General features: G+C 42.6%; 1 long non-coding RNA gene across 2 annotated transcripts; it reads left to right on the plus strand.

Moving 5' to 3' along the window:
* Positions 1–516: 516 nt before the first annotated feature.
* Positions 517–2,078, plus strand: LOC147582202 (uncharacterized). Of its 2 annotated transcripts, XR_015248668.1 has the most exons (3): positions 517–770; positions 1,419–1,550; positions 1,771–2,078. It is a non-coding gene; the product is annotated as an uncharacterized LOC147582202 (long non-coding RNA). The 2 variants fall into 2 exon arrangements; XR_015248667.1 differs by having other exon boundaries at positions 517–1,550.
* Positions 2,079–14,477: the final 12,399 nt, after the last annotated feature.

Here is a 14,477-nt window from a genome sequence, read left to right on the forward strand (position 1 = left end):
CAACATGCACTTCTGCCCCAAGCAACAGGGAGGGGTGGGCTCCGAGTTGCCCCCGGCAAGTAGGTGCTGAAACCCAGAACAGACATACACCAGTTTACTCTGAACTTTCAGGAGGTGCAGCTCAATCCCCTGCCTAACTGTTGGGAGAACCAGGAATTGGGGAAAACGCTTCACGCCTAGCGCGCAGATCTTCTAGAACCATGTCAAGAAACAACGTCGTCTCCCCTGTCTATAGATACTGGGATTTCCTTTGCCCCCACAAGAAAGAAGTCAGCTCGTCTGCCCTGGCATGTTCACAGTTACATGGCTGCTCAGATACTCCCAACAATAGTCTAAGCCAGGCTTTATGATATTATATGGACCCTGATTAATAATAAATGAAGTCCTGGAGACAAGGAGCCAGTTAATCAGTTAGGTTTGTTCTTGGTTGCATAGAATGGATGTCTTAGGAATAGGCATATCATAATGGAATTCAAATCCCAGCTCTACATCACAATGGATGAATCATGTTGGGAAGTGTGCCCTTGCAACAGGTAGAAACAGAATCAAGGCCATCCTACACTATAAAATGAAGATAGTTATTGATTCCCTCCTGAACATCCTTCCCTCCTCTATGATTCACATATACAATATTCGCTCGGGACCACAGAGTTCCTCCAGGAGTGCTAATAACAATATGCCTGACCACAGTAACAAACACTCACGCGGGAATGTTATTAGACCTTGGGCACCGTTCTAAGTATATCTGACTTTCACAGAAGCACCCTGAGGTAAGTTGTACTCTTTGCCCCCTTCCATATGAGGAAACTGAAGCACGAGGAAGCAAAAGAGCAGGACCCAAAACACACGACAGGTAGTGGGGACGAAACCCAGACCACAGCACTTCGGCCCCCGAGGCCTCAGCCTCTTTCACTGCCCACCTGCATCATGCTGTGGTGCTTCAGGTCAATTACTGGTAAGTCTCAAGAAAATTACATCAGGGTCATCGCTGCCATTTACCGGTGCACATCTTGCCCAAGGCCACAAGTTGTGAGTACCAAACGGGGATTTGAACCTGGTATTGGACACAACTCCATAGCCATGGGTGTTTCCAGTATGTCAAGCCGTTGCTTGCTTTACTGTCATAAAACCTACAGACCAAGTGCTTTTTTGCCAGTAGGAACAATTTGTTTCTTCCCACATCGCCCTACTTTCCGTTGCATTTCACTCTCCAGCCTTCTTACAAAGAGCGCGCAAGCCCCAGACAATCGCTTCCTTGGGCCATGCAAATAATGTCTACTGCCTTGACCTTGCTTTGAAGATCTTTGTCTGCCTTGGGTTTTTAACTCTCCTCAGAGAAGTGATTTAATTCAGACCCTCTTTCCTAAAGAAACTTGAATCCCTGAAAACTGACACTCATATTTCCTGTTATTTACCAGATTCTACGCTCTCTGGGTGCTAATTTGCCCTTGAGATATCCTAGCAGGCTTACGCCAAGCTCAACGGACCGAAGCCTCCCTTGTCCCAAGTTGGACCTACCCGTGGCGACACGTTTTGCTCGGAAGTTGAGGGTAATCACCTGGTTCCTCTTCTCTATGGGCATCTGGATGGTGGGCCTGGACAGAGGGAACAGCACTGGAGACGATCTCCATAGAAGAGAGCATCTCAGGGCAGCCCCACGTCAGTGGCAGGTGACTGCCATGACCAGGCTAATGGAGGACGTGGATGAGCTTCTCATTAACGGGTTGACTTTCAACCCAAGTTTCACCTAATCTGTCTTTTTCCTTACAGAAACGTGGAGCTATTGCCATCACTGGCAAATCAGCTTTCGATGAAATATTCAAGACAGCTAGAAGCTAAGCAGGATAACTGAATTCACAACCATTTGCTACAGGACCATAATTTAATGGCAGCATTATAATTTGCTAAATACCATTACCGTGGCACCGGGTCCTATTAATCAAAAACAGGAAAAGCTGTACACAGCAATTTTTCTTTACTATTTGTAGTGGCTTATTACTGGTGCTTACCTCTAGAGTAGATGTTACCTTTTTAGCTTCCATAATCAAATACTCTAAAAATAAGTCAAATTTGATTACTTCCAAATTCTTAAAATCTAGTGCCTGCCTACTGAAGTAGAATTCCTAAATGTCTCCTTTGAAACATTACATTCGCCACATAAAATGGCAGCTCCCAAAAGAGCTACTATTTTTATAAATCAATAAGCAATAAGAATTATGTACTGACAGGGCTGGAGGGGAAAGTGGGAGTGAGGGGTTCGTGTGTTTGGTCTAAATGGAACAGTGGTCTTGCAACGAAGGTAGCATTATCAGTTTTCAGAGACCAAACAACTGGAGTTGAGAGTGGTCCAAGGTCATCCGGTTAGTTTGGTGGGGAATCCAAGGTAGGAGCCCAGCTCTCTGACACTGGACCTACATGTTCTGTTTTAGTCTGCTCAGGCTATCCTAACAAAATGCCACAGACCGAGAGGCTGGCACAACAGACATTTTTTTCTCTCAGTTCTGGAAGCTGGGAAGTCCAGGATCGAGGTGCTGGCGGATTTGATACTTAGTGAGAGCCCACTTCCTGGCATACAGACGGCAGCCTTCTTGCTATGTCCTCATACAGTAGACAGAGGAGGCTCTGGGGTGGGGGGGGGGGGGGCCTCCTCTTCTTCCTATAAGGACACTGATCCCATCATGGGTCGTCTACCCTCATGACCTCATCTAAACCTAATTACTTCCCAAACACCCACATTGGGGGTCAGGGTTGCAACATATGAATTGTGGGGGGACATAAACATTCCATCTGTAACAACCTGTTTCTGTGGGGTGTCCCAATCCCAAGGTAGAGAAAACAGCATTTCTCAAGACACTGCATGAACCCACCCTAATGGACGTCTTCCTTCCAACATCGCTGATTAAATGACTGAAATGGGGGAAGTCCACAAACAAAAATGGTAACCTAGCCAAAGGCAGCTGGGCATCTTATTCCTCTGAATATCTAGGCAGGTGAATTTCTACGCCTTCCATTCCAAGGGAGGAGTTCTAAGTAACTACTTTTAGCTAATGTCTCTGTCTGTTACATAGTGATCCACTCTTTTGAAACAGAACTACTCAGATTTTGCATTTTAGAATTCATTTTAGAATTGTGAGCGTTCTACATACCTGCTCCTTGTCTGCATTTGCATGCAAATCTGCTTCCGGGAATCTCTTCCCACATTGAGAGGGATGCTCTCCTCTTCCCCACAACTCTCTCCCACACCCTTTCCTGACAGGACTCAGCCTTGAAAAAGTACAGGCCACATGCTTGGGGGCAAGGGTAGCACATTCTGAATGGTGCCAGTCTCAACAATCTTGAGCAACACACACTATGTATCCAAGGCACCATGGGCACAAACGTGTAACCTCTGGATTCCCAGGCCACCTCAACTTGTTATTAAAAAAGAAGAAAGATGGGGTGACATTATCAGTAAAATGTATACTTTGTGGGCCGTTGCCCCTACTCCACAGTGCCAGAATCATCTCTCCCTGAATAGTCCTGTCATTTCTGGAAGACCACCGGGGGCCTCTACGAGCCTTTAGACAAGTTCTGTTGCCATCTGTATTAGCCACCACCCTCCTCCTGTCCAGCACCAAGAAACCTTCATGAAAAAGCCAGTGCAGTCCGCCTAGAAAACATGGTAAGCAGCCCTTCACAGCCTCCAGGGCCACCTAGTTCCAAAATCTATCACAACCAAGGCCCAGGCGTCAGGTACCACAGGAAATGAACAGGGCACGGTTCCAGAAATGCCCCACACATAGCATCAGGACCCGCATTTCCCCAAGTGAAAAACCAGGCATCATCTTCTCATCAGCCAAAAAAGGACCCACATCTCCCTTCCAGTATTTTCTACCCCACAGGCCATTCTCCCAGATCCCCCTCCAGCATTCAGAGATATCCCCTTCTTGCCACACTGCCCACATCTCTTATCTCTGAAGCACAGCACACAATGTACACATGCACCATTACTCACCCACCCTTGTCCCTGGGCCTTCTTGCCTCATGACTCACAGAGCAGCCAGTGTGCCTTGTCTTCCGGGAACCACCCCTGCCGGTCTGTCGTCTCTGCTCCCCCTGTCTACCACCCTCAGCACTGAGCAATGTCTCCTGGGTCTGGGTCATGCCCCCCTGACTGTGCAAGAGGTTCGGAGCCAGCTGGCATCCCAGGGTCCCGCACCAGGAATGGGAGAAGGTCTCTCCCCACCCAAGTCACACTTTGTCAGCGAGCCTCCAGAGCAGGGCGGCCTGGACCCCACGGTGGCCCCGACCACACCGTCTTCTTCCTCACTACGTAGGGAAGGCCATCAGGCCGTGACACCACCTGGCTTTTCACACCGGCGACATGCTGTCCTCTCTTCTCTCTTGCACAGTTTCTGCTCTACCAAGATCATTCTAGAAGCATGAACTTAGCATGGACGTAGCATGAACTGGCATAGGGAAAAGCGGACCAAGACAGCTAGGGAAGGGAAATCACAAAGATACAGGTACGGATGCCATAGAGAGGCAGACGGAGAGAGCAAATGCAGGTTAAGGAAGCACAAACTAGACTTAAATTTAAATCTTGGCCCTGCTCCTGATTCTCTGTATGCCAACAGCCAAGTTGCTTAACTTTATGTCCTTAGTTTCCTCGTCTGTGGCGTGACAGGGCAGGACCCAGATGACTCTCAGAGCCCATATGACTCTGGAAGTCTAGGATCCTGAACCCCAAGATAATGCATTTAGAATAACAGAGATAAAGTGAAGTCATGATGGTGGGGGAGGGGGTGAAGATAATCTCATTTATCAACAATTAGATGTTAGGAAGAATGCTGATACTGTTAATGAAGGATGTAACTGGCCACATACAAATGCACAAAACTAGGGGGGATTGTGTTCAGATAAGAATTTAATTATTAACCTTGAATCAAGATAAAAACCCAAGTATAAATCAGAATTTAGTAGGTGAAAAAAGCAACATTTCAAATCGAGAGAAGAATTCTTCAACCAGTAAGTGACATCAGAACAGTTACTGGAAAGTGAGAGGGAAAAGCAGTCTTCAGCTCTTCTCTTACTCCAAAATGTTTGCAACAGGCTCACAGATCTAAACACATAAAAATAAGACAACAAAAGAAACGCAGGAGAAGAAACTGTGGTATTTTATAACCTTTAGGTGGAGCACGATTTTATAAATAAGTCTGAATAATAAATACACATAAAGGAAACATTACATATTCAACTTCAAATGCAGGTTTTATGTACATAAATATTTTGGTACAGCAGGAAAAAACAACAAACATTTTAAGACGAATGGCAAACTAGAAAAACTGTTTTCAAGGCATATGTTAACGATCGAAGAGACACCATCTGCACAGCACAGACCTAGGCTTCCAAGTCAGACAACCCCAGGACCCACTCGTAGTGTATCTTCTGTGGAGGCGGGAAAGAGGCCCCCTGGAGTTTTGCAATATCTAAGCCTAAACAATTGAAAAATAATCTCTCTGCAGGAAACGATATCTTTGGAGCATGTTTGGCGAGAAAGGTGAGGCTGTTCTCTGGACAAGGTCTACATGGGCTGCAGTGCAGCGATGGAACCAATCAGCTGTACATGAGAAACGTACTTGAATTTGGGGGAGGGGGTTGCAGGTAAGAGGGACGAACGAACAGCTTAAGGAAAGAGGGCTGAGCAACATGGCAGAATGCTTGAACCCAAACAGAAGCGTCAACCAGGGAAAATCTCCCGATGTTGAGACTAATCAGGAGGCTGTTAAGAAAAGGGAAATCTAAGGCATGATTTTATTTTATATGTTTTTTTAAATTTTTTTAATGTTTACTTATTTTTGAGAGAGAGAGAGAGAGAGACAGAATGTGAGTGGAGGAGGCAGAAAGAGGGGGTGACACAGAATCCGAAGCAGGCTCCAGGCTCTGAGCTGTCAGCACAGAGCCTGACTAGGGGGCTTGAACTCACAGACTGCGAGATCATGACCTGAGTTAAAGTTGGAACCGACTGAGCCATCCAGGTGCCCCATAAGTCATGAGTTTAAACTGCCTGCCAGGCTCTAGTGTGCATGGCTATTGTTCTGGTAGAATGCCCCACCTTATTCTTCCCGAGCTGGGTGCAGTTGGCTGCAGCCTGTCACTGTGCCAGTGGTACCCCCAGAGCCCAAATGTTGAGAGCGTCCTCCACCTACATGGGAGGTGCAGAAAAAGGCCAATGCACACACAGAAGGTGAAGAAAACGTAGGCAGTGAGAACCAAGGGGAAGCAGGAGCGCAGAGCAAGAAGTGACCAGGGCAAACGTAAACCTTCCAGCCTCGAGATTCCCATAGACACTGCGACGAATCAGCAAAAGGGATGGAAAGACCAAACCTACGGAATTCTTAAAGGACAAGATGACTCTTAGCAAACAGACATTGAAAGGCGGGTACCTAGTTTTTATACGAACCACACCGATAACAACAAAAAAATCAAATTAAAGCAAAGATCTTCTTAGCTACTATTATTGTCAAAATCCAGGTGTGTCTTGGGAAGAGTTTATCTCCCCACCAGCCACGGTGGACTTTTTCATACATGGGGCATTCACTAGGAACTTTAGGAAGAAAGACCTTAGTGGTGGGACCAAACTAACCCCAGACTAAAATCTGCTGTGTTCACCTTTTAAAAGCTTAAAAACAAGCCTCAAATACTTTTGCTTTCAGGAAGATTGAGGAGACATACTTTTCCCTATTTCTCCCACTAAGCACCACTGAGACCCTGAATATTACACATAAACAAACAAACCAGGACCCTGATGGGTAGAGAGAAGAATGCAGACCAGCTAGGGACCTTGGGACCCAATGACCAACATAAAGGGGGCCCCCGAGGTTTTCATGTTGCCTCGTATATCCCCGACCCAGAGCTGAAGAAGTCAGCAATACAGAAATGCCAATAGATGCCGACTCAGAGGGGTCTCGAAACAATCTGCTGTCTCTAGTCAGAGGTCCAGGAAAGAGGCAACCTAGAAAGACAGAAAACTTTGAGACACGAGGTGCTGTATTCTAGCCAAAGACCACAGAAAAAATTGTTGTCCCACCCCCACCCATGCCAACAAAGGCCAAGCTGGGGGCACTAGATTCCATCCTTACAAGCTATAATCAAGTGCCCACAAACCCTCACTGCGGTAGTGCTGACAGACAGGTGAGGCGGCCAGGATGCTCCTCACACCAAGTGGTAACGAGCCCTGGCCCCACTCCCCTGCCCCTGGGCTCAGCCTCCTCAGGGCCAGTCGATGGAGACCATGTGGGGCAAGCCTAGACTTCCACCCCACCCAGCAGTAACTAAGTGCCCCTCCCCACCACAGCACCAAAGGAGACCTAGCATACAGTCAGGAATTTCCCCAGTGCTCAGTGGTAAAGAAGCCACCTGCCCATAGTTCCCAACGAGGCCACCTGCCCATGATACCCAACAAGGCCACAAGAGGAGAGGCAGTGAGGCATTCCTAACCCCCCTCCCAGAGGCCAACCCCCCTCCCAGACGCCAACAGTAAAGAGCCAGAAATCCCACCCACACTCAACAAGAATGAGAAGCCCCTCCCCTACCCATGTGTCATGTGTAGTGACAAACCTGAATTTCTATTCCTCCCTCCCCTGACAGGAAAGAGGTGGTGTCACCCCCTTCCCCTGGAGGAACAGTGCTAGAGGAAGCCAGATAAAACAGAAGGTTTAAAGAGATCCAAGATCTCAAAATATAATATTCAAAATGTCTAGGTTCCTATCAAAAATGATTCATCACGTTAAGAAACAGGAGGATCTCTGAGTGGGGGAAAAAAGTCAATAGACTCTAACACCAAGATGACAGAGAAACTAGAATTATCTGACAAAGATTTTAAAGCAACCATCATGAACATGCTTCAAAAAGCAGTCATGAACATGCTTGAAATGCATTTAAAAATAGAAAGCCTCGGCAAAGAAACAGAAGATATAAAAAGGAACCAAGTGGAAATATTTTAACTAAAAAAACTACAATAACCAAAATAAAAAATTCAATGGATGGGCTCAATCAGAGACCAGAGGAGGAAGAGGAAAGGAAATCAGTGAACTGAGAGGTGGAACACTAGAAACTACCAAATCTGAACGAGAGAGCAGAGAGACTACAAAAGGAAAATGAACAGAGTTGCAGAAACTAAAGGGATAGAAAATAACACTTAACATTCATGCCATGGTTAAAAAAATGGACCAACGACCTTAACAGGCACTTTTACCAAAGAAGCTATAAAGATAGCACCTAAGCCTAGAAAAAGATGTTGCACATCACATATTATCAAGGAAATGCAAATTACACACCAACGAAATGCCATTGAGACGCCTATGAGCTTGGTCAAAATCCGGAACACGGACAATAACAAATGCTGGTGAGGATGTGGCAGCAGAAACTGGCATTCGCTGTCGGTGGGAATGGAGAGTGGTGCAGCCAGTTTGTACGACACCTATGCGTGTTCTTACAAAACTAAACCCACCCTGACTCATGATCCAGAAATCATGCCCCTTGGTATTTGCACAAAGGAATTAAAAAATCATTTCTATGTAAAAACCCACACATGGGTATTCATAGCAACTGAATTCATAATTGCCAGAACTTGGAAGCAACCAAGAGGTCCTTCGGTAGATAAATAAATAAATAAACCAACTGTGGCACATCCCAGACAATGGAATAGTATTCAGTGCTAAAAAGACATGAACTCAAGCCATGAAAAGACACGGAAGAACTTTAAATGCATGTTACGAACTTTAGAAAGCCTACCTGAAGAGGCTGCAGACCATCTGATTCCAGCTATACGACAAAACTACGGAGACAATAAGACGGTGGTGGTGGGAAGAAACGAATAGGCAGAGCTCAGAGGAATTTTAGGACAGTAAAAAAAATACTCTGCGTGATATTAAAGTGATGAGTAGATATCCCTATCCTTTTGTCCAAGCCCAGGATGCACAAAATGGAGAGTGGACACTAGGGTAAACCACAGACTCGGGTGACTACGATGTGTCAACGTACACGTGGAAATGTACACAGTGGAAAAAATGCACCAGCATGGTGAGTGTTGTTGACAACAGGTGAGACTGTGCATGTGCGGAGACAGTGGAAAAGAGAAACGTCTGTACCATCTTCTCAATGTTTTTGTAAACCTAAAACGGCTCTAAAAAATAGAGTCTTTAAAACAAAGAAAGAATGAAGTAGGAAGTACCAGTCTTCAGTGGGTTACACTGCGGCACACCCATGCCACGAAATACTCCTCAGCAATAAAAAGGAAAGAAAGACTGACATATGTCACGACATGGATAAATCTCCAGAATTTATGCTCAGCAAAAAGAGCCGATTCCAAAAGGTCACATTCTGTATAATTCACCTTATATAACATCAATTTAAAGCTTATTTATTTGTTTTGAGAGAGAGGGCATGAGCACATGCACACATGTGGGGGAGGTGCAGAGGAAATAGGAGATGTGTGGAGCCCGATGTGGGTCTTGATCCCCCTGAAACCGTGATATCATGACCTGATGCGAAATCAAGAGTCAGACGCTTAACCAACCGAGCCATGCAGGCATCCCTGTAACATTTTGAAATGACAAAATTATAGAAGTGAAGTACAGATTATCGGTTGTTTAGGGTTAAAAGGGGGGCAGGATTTGGAGAGGAAACAGCATTTTATTAAAGGGCCACATAACTGATGGTGATGGAGTAGTCTATATCTTACTGTATTGACATCGATTCTATGTCTGTGATACTGTACTGTGGTTTTTCAAGATCCCCCTGCCTTTGGAAGAGACGAATGGAATCCCTGTGCACTGTTTCTTATAAGTGCCAGTGAAGCTACGATTTTCTTTTTTTTTTTTTTAATGTTTATTTTTGAGAGAGAGAGAGACAGACAGACGGACGGACAGACTACAAGCAGGGTAAGGGCAGAGAAAGAGGGAGACACAGAATCTGAAACAGGCTCCAGGCTCTGAGTTGTCAGCACGGAGTCTGATGCAGGGCTTTGAACTGTGAACCGTGAGATTATGACCTGAGCTGAAATCAGACACTTAACCAAATGAGCCATCCAGGTGCCCCAACAGTTATTTCAAAATTAAAAAGTTTAATTAAGAAATAAAGTGAGGGGCCCAGGGTGGCTCAGTTGGTTAAACATCTGACTCTTAATATCAGCTCAGGTCACGCTGACAGCACAGAGTCTGCTTGGAATTCTCCCTCCCTCTCTCTCTGCCCCTCTCTGCCCCCTGTGTTCCCTCTCTCTCTAATAATAAATATTGAAAGGAAGGAAGGAAGGAAGGAAGGAAGGAAGGAAGGGAGGAAGGAAAGAAGGAAGGGAAAATAAAATTTAAGGAATATTTAAATAAACTTAAATAAACATAAAATACAAAAACTAACTTGCATTATATAAAACTCTAGTATATTTACACCTGAAGTGTACATCTGAAATTTGCATGAGGTTACAATGACAAGTCATGAAATAAAATATAGCATAAGGCTCGAAAGAAAGAAAGAAAGAAAGAAAGAAAGAAAGAAAGAAAGGTCTCAAAATGATACCTCATATCAACTTAGTGGCATACAAAAAAAAATTCATTTCTATTCAACACACACACAAACACTAAAATATAGCAAACAACAACATAACAATATATAGCATCTATTAAAAATTCACCAAGTTTGCAAAGAGCATAAATTTTCCCATAAATAGAAGGAAAAAAATAGAAACAGACCCAGAAATGACAGATATGAGGGAATTAAGAGACTAAGATTTAAAAAGCTAAGATTATGTTATTCCAAAATTTAAAGAAGGTAGAAGAAACCATGACCATGGTGAGAAAGGAAATACTCTAAGATATAAAAAAATAGAACTTTTAGAAATAAAAAAATCTTAAAAACAAAAACACGAAATTAAGGGCAGATTAGACACTGCATGAGAAAAAGCTAAGTGAATTATTTTTAAATGTTTACTTATTTATTTTTGAGACAGAGAGAGCAAGGGAGGGAGAGAGGCAGAGAATCCCAAGCAGCCTCCATGCTACCAGTGCAGAGCCCAAGCAGGGCTCGAACTCACAAACCAAACCATGAGATCATGACCAGAGCCAAAAATCAAGAGTCAGATGCTTGCTTAAATGACTGAGTCACCTAGGAGACCCCAGAAAAAGCTAAGTGAATTTAAAGAAACATCAGTAGAAACCATCCAAATGAAGGGCAGAGGGAAAAAAAAAGAATGAAAAAATAAACAAACCATCAGCAATCTGTGAGACATTGTTAAGTGTTCCAGCATTTGTGTAAGTAAATTACTAGAATGACAGGAAAGAAAAAGGATAAAACATTTTGCAGAAATACAAAAATTTGTTATCGGATTTGATGAAAACTATAAATATTCAGATCCTAAAAGCTTATTAACAAACATAAGCTTAGGGAACTTAAAGGATAACATGCAAAGTCAAAAATTACTGAAAATAAGTGATGAGAAAAATCTTAAAATCAGGATTAAAAAAACTTGATAAAAAAAAAAGAGCAAAGATACCAATTAAAGCAGACATCTCACCAGAGACTATGCAGAAGACAAGAGACACATTTAATAAAATATTGAAAAGCTGTCAAGCTATTCAATTTTGCAATTCTTTATACAGCAAAAAAAATGTCTTTCAAAAGTCAAGATAAAGAGGGGCTCCTGGGTGGCTATGTCGGTTAAGCATCTGACTCTTGATTTCACCTCAGGTCACAATCTCAAGGCTCGTGAGTTCGAGCCCCATGTCTGGCTCTCCACTGGCAGTGCAGAGACTGCATGAGGTTCTCTATTTCCCTCTCTTTCTGCCTCTCTCCTGCTCTCTCTCTCGCTCTGAAAATAAATAAATAAATGTTTTTTAAAAAGCCAAGATAAAGACATTTTTGAGATAAAATACGAGATAATTCGCTACAATTATGTCTTTTCTGCAAGAAATTAAGAAGGTGTTTCTTCAAAAAGGAGGAAAATAATATCACATGAAAATCTGGATACATAAGATAAAATGAAGAGTGATAAGAATGGTACATAGATAGACTGTTATAAAAAATACATTTTAATTATTTTTGAATATCCAAAAAAGATAAGTGACCATTTAAAACAATAATAGGAATAAAAATGTATTGTGTGATTTATAGAAGTAAGAGGTATGAAAATAATGCCACAAACTAAGAGAAGGTGTTATTAGAAGTACACTGTAGTAAGATTCTTACACTGAAACTGAAGTGGTGAGACATTATTTGAATATGGACTATGATAAATTAAAGTTGTATAATGTTAACTGTAGAGGAGTTACTAAGAAATGAAAAAGGAACAACTATTAATTCAATAGTAAAGAATTCATGTATGAGTTCTAACAGCTTTTTGGTGGCATCTTTCGAGTTTTCCATGTAGAGTATCATGTCACCTGCAAAAAGTGAAAGTTTGACTTCTTCTTTGCCAATTTGGATGCCTTTTATTTCATTCCGTTGTCTAACTGCTGTGGCTAGGACTTCCAACACTAGGTTAAACAACAGTGGTGAGAGTTGCCATGTTCCTGATCTCAGGCAGAGGGCTCTCAGTTTTTCCCCACTGAGGATATTAGCTGTGGGCTTTTCATAGATGGCTTTTATGATGTTTAAGTATGTTCCTTCTATCTCGACTTTCTCGAGGGTTTTTATTAAGAAAGGATGCTGAATTTTGTCAAATGCTTTTTCTGCAGCTATTGACAGGATCACATGGTTCTTACACTTTCTTCTATTAATGTGATGTATCACATTGATTGATTTGTGAATATTGAACCGGCCCTGCAGCCCAGGAATGAATCCCACTTGATCATGGTGAATACTTCTTTTGATATACTGTTGAATTTAATTTGCTAATCTCTTGTTGAGAATTTTTGCATCCATGTTCATCAGGGATATTGGCCTGTAATTCTCCTTTTTAGTGGGGTCTCTGTCTGGTTTGGGAATCAAAGTAATGCTGGCTTCACAGGATGAGTCCGGAAGCTTTCCTTCTGTGTCTATTTTTTGGAACAGCTTTAGAAGGATAGGTATTAATTCTGCTTTAAATGTCTGGTAGAATTCCCCTGGGAAGCCATCTGGCCCAGGACTCTTATTTGTTGGGAGATGTTTGATAATTGGTTCCATTTCTTCACTGGTTATGGGTCTGTTCAAATTTTCTATTTCTTCCTGTTAGGAGTTTTGGTAGTGTGTGGGTGTCTAGGAATTTGTCCATTTCCTCCAGGTTATCTAGTTTGTTGGCATATAATTTTTCATAGTATTCTCCGATAACGGTTTGTATTTCTATGATGTTGGTTGTGATCTGTCCTCTTTCATTTGTGATTTTACCTATTTGGGTCCTCTCTCTTTTCTTTTTGAAAAGTCTGGCTATGGGGTGTTATCAATTTTTTTTTTTTTTTTTTCAAAAAACAGCTCTTAGATTCATTGACCTGTTCTACTGTTTTGTTTCTTTATTTTTTGGATTCTATACTGTATATTTCTGCTCTGATCTTTATTATTTCTTTTCTTCTGCTGGCTTTGGGGTTTCTTTGCTGTTCTGCTTCTAGTTCCTTTAGGTGTACTGTTAGATTTTGTATTTGGGATTTTTCTTATTTCTTGAGATAGGCCTGGAATGCAATGTATTTTCCTCTTAGGACTGCCTTTGCTGCAACCCAAAGGGTTTGGATTGCTGTGTTTTCATTTTCATTTGCTTCCATATATTTTATTTATTTTTTTTTAATTTTTTTTTTCAACGTTTTATTTATTTTTGGGACAGAGAGAGACAGAGCATGAACGGGGGAGGGGCAGAGAGAGAGGGAGACACAGAATCGGAAACAGGCTCCAGGCTCCGAGCCATCAGCCCAGAGCCCGACGCGGGGCTCGAACTCCCGGACCGCGAGATTGTGACCTGGCTGAAGTCGGACGCCCAACCGACTGCGCCACCCAGGCGCCCCATATTTTAAAATTTCTTATTTAATTGCCTGGTTTACCCATTCATGCTTTAGTTGGATGTTCTTTAACTCCAGGCACTTGGAGGCTTTCCAAACTTTTTCTTGTTGTTAATTTCAAGTTTCAAGTGTATGATCAGCAAATATACATGGTATGATCTCAATTTTTTTATGTTTATTGAGGGCTTTTTTGTGACCCAGTATGTGATCTATCTTGGAGAACGCTCCATGTGCATTCAAAAAGAATGTATACTCAGATGCTTTTGGATGAAAAGTTCTGAATATATCTCTCAAGTCCATCTGGTCCAGTGTATCATTCAGGGCCATTGTTTCTTTATTGATTTTTTGATAGATGATCTGCCTATTGCTGTAAATGGGGTATTAAAGTCCCCTGCAATTACAGTATTCCTATTAATAAGATTGCTTATGTTTGTGATTAATTGATTTATGTATTTGGATTCCTCCAAATTGAGACCATCAACATTTATAATTATTAGCTCTTCTTGATGGATAGACCCCGTAATTATGATATAATGCCTTTCT

Source organism: Puma concolor, chromosome A3, assembly GCF_028749965.1.
Source record: "Puma concolor isolate L17-30 chromosome A3, mPumCon1.1.hap2, whole genome shotgun sequence".
Taxonomy (NCBI): Eukaryota; Metazoa; Chordata; class Mammalia; order Carnivora; family Felidae; genus Puma; species Puma concolor.